Source organism: Scyliorhinus torazame, chromosome 2 (assembly GCF_047496885.1).
Source record: "Scyliorhinus torazame isolate Kashiwa2021f chromosome 2, sScyTor2.1, whole genome shotgun sequence".
NCBI classification, from domain to species: domain Eukaryota; kingdom Metazoa; phylum Chordata; class Chondrichthyes; order Carcharhiniformes; family Scyliorhinidae; genus Scyliorhinus; species Scyliorhinus torazame.
In genome coordinates, this window is record NC_092708.1 from 54,889,230 (window position 1) to 54,896,112 (window position 6,883).

The 6,883-nt window shown below is 42.8% G+C and overlaps 1 long non-coding RNA gene across 1 annotated transcript; it reads right to left on the minus strand.

Annotated features, from left to right (window-relative positions):
- Positions 1-1,002: 1,002 nt before the first annotated feature.
- Positions 1,003-2,564, minus strand: LOC140407775 (uncharacterized). The gene is made up of 2 exons (XR_011939795.1): positions 2,295-2,564; positions 1,003-1,231 (listed from the first exon to the last, which is right to left on the minus strand). It is a non-coding gene; the product is annotated as an uncharacterized lncRNA (long non-coding RNA).
- Between the last annotated feature and the right edge of the window lie 4,319 nt (positions 2,565-6,883).

Consider the following 6,883-nt stretch of genomic DNA (forward strand, 5'->3'; position numbering starts at 1 on the left):
AACAAAACTTTGCTGTTTTTCTGGCCTCAGGCTGTTTCTCCCCGCCGAGGTCGCACTTAGATTTCCGGTTGGTGAAGTCCACCAGTAGGACAGGCTCCTCGCAGATCAAGTGCCATTTTGTAAGGTTTCCCTGATCTTTCCCCACTCATTTCAGGCTCCCCCCCCCCCCACACACACATTTACGTTCCCCCTCAACCCCCCCCCCCCTTGTGGAGGCCCCCAGGACCCCCCTCTATACCTGGCAAGGCCACCCAAGGCCAGGGCGGCACTGCCAGTGTGCCAGGGTGGCATTGCCAGTGTGCCAGGATGGCAATTCCAAAGTGCCCAGGTGTCAGGGCGGCATGCCAGAGTGCCATCCTACCCTGTCCCCAACTGCCTGGGGTCCCCAATAGCCTAGGAAACCTCCCCAGGTGCCATTACGACTTTTCCACATTTATCAAAGCTTTGACAAAGAGTCATCCAGACTCAAAACGTTCATTCCCTTTTCTCTCCACAGATGCTGTCAGAGCTGCTGAGATTGTCCAGTATTTTCTGTCTTTGTTAGGAAGATCATGGCGTGGCTCATGGATGCCAACTGTGTGCAAATCTGATGCCGATATTATCTCATCACCCGAGTTGAAGGAAGCGCTCTGACAAGGGGAATAAATCACTGAGGGACCGTCAGGCAGAAGGATCAAAGACAGATATAATTTTAAAAAGAGAAATAGAGTATGAATAATAATAGTACCATAAATGACCATTATAATGACTCACCAGCATTGGAAGTGTTTACTCAAATATACAGTGTGCCGTGTAAACTATACTGTTTGGAAAACAGCTTGAAAGGTCTAACTAATATATGGAAGAAAATAATGTGATTTGTAAAGAGTTTTTAAATACTGTCAATGCAGGCCAAAATAATTATATAAATTATGATAACGCTGTCATATTATTGATTCAGAAAGTACGTTAAGGTATTGTTCAGAATTCCGTACTATGAATCAAATGTACTTAACATGCAGAGACACTTGAACTTGCGTCTTTTTTATTGCATTACATTAATCAAATGCTTCAAGAGGACACATTTTCGAGCAAATGTCACAATGATGTTCTGGAAAAACATCTTTCGAGCGGGAGGATTTCTGACAGCAATATCAATTGTGCTGTCTCAAATGATCAGTGTGACTGAATTACTCCAAAATTAACAGTTGGAATTTATGTGCGAGTTGCTTCATTTCCCTTGAAGCCGAATCTGAAAAACAAATAATTAAATTGTCCTAAGTGTTTAAACCATTCAAGTGGCTAACCTAGCATGGTTAACGGGTTTAACTAAAGCATGCGCACGGTCATAAATTGTATTTTAAAATGCTAACTCTGTCCTATTGCATGCTAAGATGTTTTTTTTTAAAGGCTATCCAGGAAACTGACAAGGGAATACTGTTGGATTGTAAGATGCAATTTACAGGATCTTTACAAAAGTTGACAATTTCTTTCAAATTCAAAGGTCTGAACATGCATACAAAATGCTCGTCAAACTGCAAATGTGGCAATTATAGCAGGTTATTCGTTGACACTGTTACTTCAGGCAAGCGGCCAAAGTGCAGCTCCAGTCAAAATATCCCACATGATCCAAGCAGCTTAACAAGCTCTTTTACTCTCTGCGGACTCCAGAGAAGAAAAAAAAGGGAATTCAACCCGGGAGGATTGGGACAAAAAATAAAGTAAAGGAATAAGGGAAGAGGGCCGCCAGTGTATGCTGAAGAAAATGGTGCCATGACTCTTCCCTGATCAAGGTGTGTGTGTATGGCGCAATGACAGCTGTCCGCGCTCACAGTTAACAGAGCAGCTTTACACAGGCGAGGGAATCTGCCCGTTATTCTCTGTTTGCTAATGAATGACTTGCTTCAGTTCATGTCCTTTTGTGTTCCCGCAGCCCCTCTAACTACACCTTTCCTGCATCGCCTACAGACACGTCAGCCTGCCACAGATCCCCTCCCCCACCACCTCCCCACCACCGTCGCCCCTTTTTTAAAATATAACTTAATTTTAATTCCATCTCAAAGCAACCTCCATTGCACAATGGACTTCTAAACTCATTAAGTAAATTCCAAAAGAACCATTAACAAATCATTTCTCTTTGGCCAGATAGATCAGGTTTAATTAGGTAACCATTTTTGACATGGTGCAAAAACAAAAGGCCTGCTCCTCTCTGAAAAGGTTCAGGTCCTTTCGAGTCCCACTCTTCCCACCGTAGCTCTGCTAATGATTCAGAATTTTAAGAGAGAACAAAACAGATGAAGGGGAAGGTCTCTTACCCTCTGTTGTACACAAAAGCCTTCGCAAGAAACCCATAGCACACCCCCTTCCCTCACCAGGTGACTTTCGAACCTCATTACACGGTGATCGTCAGGCAACAAAGATGCTGAGTGCGGCATGCAGCACCTCAATAAAGTAAATGCATCAGACTGGGATGTGCAAATTTAACTCTTCAACTTCATAACACTGCTGTAAACTAACTGGGAATATTCTTCTGTGCCATACCTTCTGCAATGTAAAAGGTTTCTACCTACTTCCATTTGCAGGAATGATACAAGCTAACAGATTCACTATTCATAGGAACACAAGAGCAGGAGCCGGCCATTTAGCCCACAAGCATGTCCTGCCGTTCACTGAGGTCATGGCGGATCCAATACCTAACTCCACATACTGCGCCCGAACAGGCGCCGGAATGTGGCGACTAGAGGCTTTTCACAGTAACTTGATTTGAAGCCTACGTGTGGCAATAAGCGATTTTCATTTCATTTTTAATTTTTCATATATCCAATTTAACATCACATCCCCTTAATAATAACAATAATAATAATCTTTATTAGTGTCACAAGTAAGCTTACATTAACACGGCAATGAGGTTACTGTGAAAATCCCCGAGTCGCCACAGTCTGACGCCAGTTCGGGTAAATTTGGTTAGCAAAGAAAATCTATCAATCCAAGACTTAAAATTCACAATTGATCTGGCTTCACTTGCCTTTTGCGGACGAGAGTTCACCACTTTCGGCATTGTTTGTGTGGAGGAGTATTTGCTAACTTCGTTCCTGAATGGTCTGGCTTTAATTTTTAGGCTACATCCCCTTGTCCTGGACTCTGCTACAGTTTGAAATAGTTTCCCTCCATCTAATCCATCACTTTCCCGATAATGTGATGGAAATTTCAATTTAATTTGTATCGATTTGGTAGAACTCTGTCAATGGATAGCATCACAGTCATTGGGTGATCCAGCATCAACAATTCCAGATTATGGCTGTTAGGACAGAAATTTGAAGTCCTCTTGGTTTAACAAATTTCTAAAGGAATATAGTTTTCTTTTGCCAACACCACCCCACCCCCACAATTGCCATTTTTCCATCCTTTATTTTTAAATGGATATTAAATAACCATCCACCCAGGCAATATTCCTTAACTGTGGTAGTCCAAGTCGCAAAGACATCACCACACACGGACAACAATGAAACTCCAAGACCAGTGAACAGTTTTAGCTGCATTAATTGCTTCCCACTCCCCCAGCCCAATAGAAAAAGTGCCAAAGTTGTGTTTGTCACATGCTGGTAGGTGAATGTGAGTGACTCAGGTATTCTAACAAACATCCATATAGGAAGCATATTCTCCAAGCACGCAATAAACAGGAGCAGGAGCTTGTCTCATCGAGCCTGCTCTGCCATTCAATGCGATTACCTCTAATCTTGGGCGTCAACTCTATTTTCCTGCTCACCCACCATATCCCTTAATTCCCTGAGAGAACAAAAATATGTTCAACAATGATCCTCTGGTGTAGAACATGCCAAAGAATCCTAACCTTTTGAATGAAGTAGGCCGGAATTCTCCAGCCATTAGGATTCTATTTTCCCGCTGGCAGCACACCCCTGCCTGTGGGTTACCATGTGGAGTGGGGTGATTTCAATGGGAAATCCCATTGACATGCGGCAGGAGTAGAGAATCCCGTCACTAGCGATGGACACGCCGCCGAGAAACATGGGGCCGGGGGATCGGAGAATCCAGCCCGTAATCTTTCCTCATCTCAGTCATAACTGATCAGTCCCTTATACTGAGACTGTGACCCTGTGTTTTAGACTCCTTGGCCAGCAGCAATCATCTTGCAACTTCCATCCATTCAATCCTCATCAGAATTTTGCAGGTTTCAATAAGATCATCTCTCATTCTTCCAAACTCCAGAGATTATAGCCCAATTGACTCGCCTTTCATCATAGGACAACCCCCTCATCCCAGGGACCAATTTAGTCAACCTTCATTGTTCCGCCTCCAACGCAAGTAAATCCTTTCTTAAATGTGAAGACCAAAACTGCGCAAAGTATTCCAGATGTGGTCTCTTAAAAGCAATGCACAATCATAGCACGGCTTCTTTGCGCTTGCACCTCAATCCCCGTGCAAGAAAGACCAATATGCCATTGGCCTTCTTAATTGCTTGCTGCAATTTAGAACATAGAACAGTGCAGCACAGAACAGGCCCTTCGGCCCTCGATGTTGTGCCGAGCCTTGTTCGAAACCAAGATCAAGCTATCCCACTCCCTGTCATTCTGGTGTGCTCCATGTGCCTATCCAATAACCGCTTGAAAATTCCTAAAGTGTCCGACGCCACTATCACAGCAGGCAGTCCATTTCACACCCTAACCACTCTCTGAGTAAAGAACCTACCTCGGACATCCCTCCCATATCTCCCACCACGAACCTTATAGTTATGGCCCATGTAGGCCAACCTTCTGCATTCCTTATACAAACACACCTAACTCTCTTAGAACATCAACATTTACAAGTTTCTCACTTTATAAAAAATATTCTGCCTTTCTATTCTTATGATCAAGGTGAATAACTTCACACTCCATTACACTCCATCTGCCATCTTGTTGCCCATTCACTTAACCTGCCTGTGTCGCTTTGCAGCCTCTCTGTGTTCTCTCCACATCTTACCTTCCCATCTAGCTTGGTATCATCAGTAAATTTTGATACATTACCCTCTGTCTCTTCATCTAAATCATTAACATAGATTATAAATAGCCAAGGCCCCAGCACTGATCTTAATGTTTCACTGCCTGCAAACTTGAAAAAGTTCCATTTATGTCCCATCTCTGATTTGCATCCATTAACCAATCCCCTATCTATGCTAAAATATTACCCTAACTCCATGCGCCCTTATCTTGTCTATTAACCTTTTGTGTTGCACATTATCAAATACCTTTTGGAAATTTTGGTATGCTCTATTAATTACATCCTCAAAAGATAAATTTGTCATGCAAGATTTCCCTTGAGTAAAACCGTGTTAATTTGTTCCAATCATCCTATGCTTTTCTAAGTGCATTGTTAAGACTTCCTTAATAATGAATTCAAGCATTTTCCAAAAACTGATGTTAGGCTAACTGGCCTGTAGTTCATCAGGTTCTCTCTCCCTCTTGAAAAGTGGTGTAACATTTGCCAAACTTCCAATCTGATGTCACCATTCCAGAATCTAAGGAATTATGGAAAACCATTGGCACCACATCTACCATATCAGCAGCTATCTCTTTTAGAACCCTAGGATGTAGGTAATTAGATCCAGGGGAATTATCGGATGATAGTCCCTTAAGTTTCTCCAATACTTTTCCTCTGCCGATATTCACTTCCTTAATTTCTTAAAAGCAAATTGCTGCGGATGCTGGAATATGAAACCAAAATAGAAAATGCTGGAAACTCTCAGAGGTCAAAGGGTCATCTGGACTCAAAAAGCTCTTTTCTCTCCCTACAGATGCTGCCAGACCTGCTGAGATTTTCCAAAGTTTCTCTTTTGGTTCCTTAATTTCTTAACTCTTTTTATCCCTAGGTTGCAATTTACATAGTGTGGTGTGCAAAGCATTAAATGCCAGCAAAATGAAAGATTTAAGTTAAATTTAACCAATTGCTGCACCTGTTTCATAGAATTGTCCACTCTTCTTCCGTGTTTTACTATTGCGGCATTTACAGAGAGCAGTCATTAGGCCTTGTGATGAATGTAAGAACTTGCCATTTTACATTTTCTTGTTTGCAGTAATGTTATTAAAACCTGAGTTAAGATAATTACAGACAGTATGACCGTTAGAGCTGTGATTAAGGTATTGTAAAAGCGAAGTAAGTTTCAGCAGAACAAAGAACAACAAAGAACAAAGAAATGTACAGCACAGGAACAGGCCCTTCGGCCCTCCAAGCCCGTGCCGACCAGACTGCCCGACTAAACTACAATCTTCTACACTTCCTGGGTCCGTATCCTTCTATTCCCATCCTATTCATATATTTGTCAAGATGCCCCTTAAATGTCCCTATCGTCCCTGCTTCCACTACCTCCTCCGGTAGTGAGTTCCAGGCACCCACTACCCTCTGCGTAAAAAACTTGCCTCGTACATCTACTCTAAACCTTGCCGCTCTCACCTTAAACCTATGCCCCCTAGTAATTGACCCCTCTACCCTGGGGAAAAGCCTCTGACTATCCACTCTGTCTATGCCCCTCATAATTTTGTATACCTCTATCAGGTCGCCCCTCAACCTCCTTCGTTCCAGTGAGAACAAACCGAGTTTATTCAATCGCTCCTCATAGCTTATGCCCTCCATACCAGGCAACATTCTGGTAAATCTCTTCTGCACCCTCTCTAAAGCCTCCACATCCTTCTGGTAGTGTGGCGACCAGAATTGAACACTATACTCCAAGTGTGGCCTAACTAAGGTTCTATACAGCTGCAACATGACTTGCCAATTCTTATACTCAATGCCCCATCCAATGAAGGCAAGCATGCCGTATGCCTTCTTGACTACCTTCTCCACCTGTGTTGCCCCTTTCAATGACCTGTGGATCTGTACTCCTAGATCTCTTTGACTTTCAATACTCTTG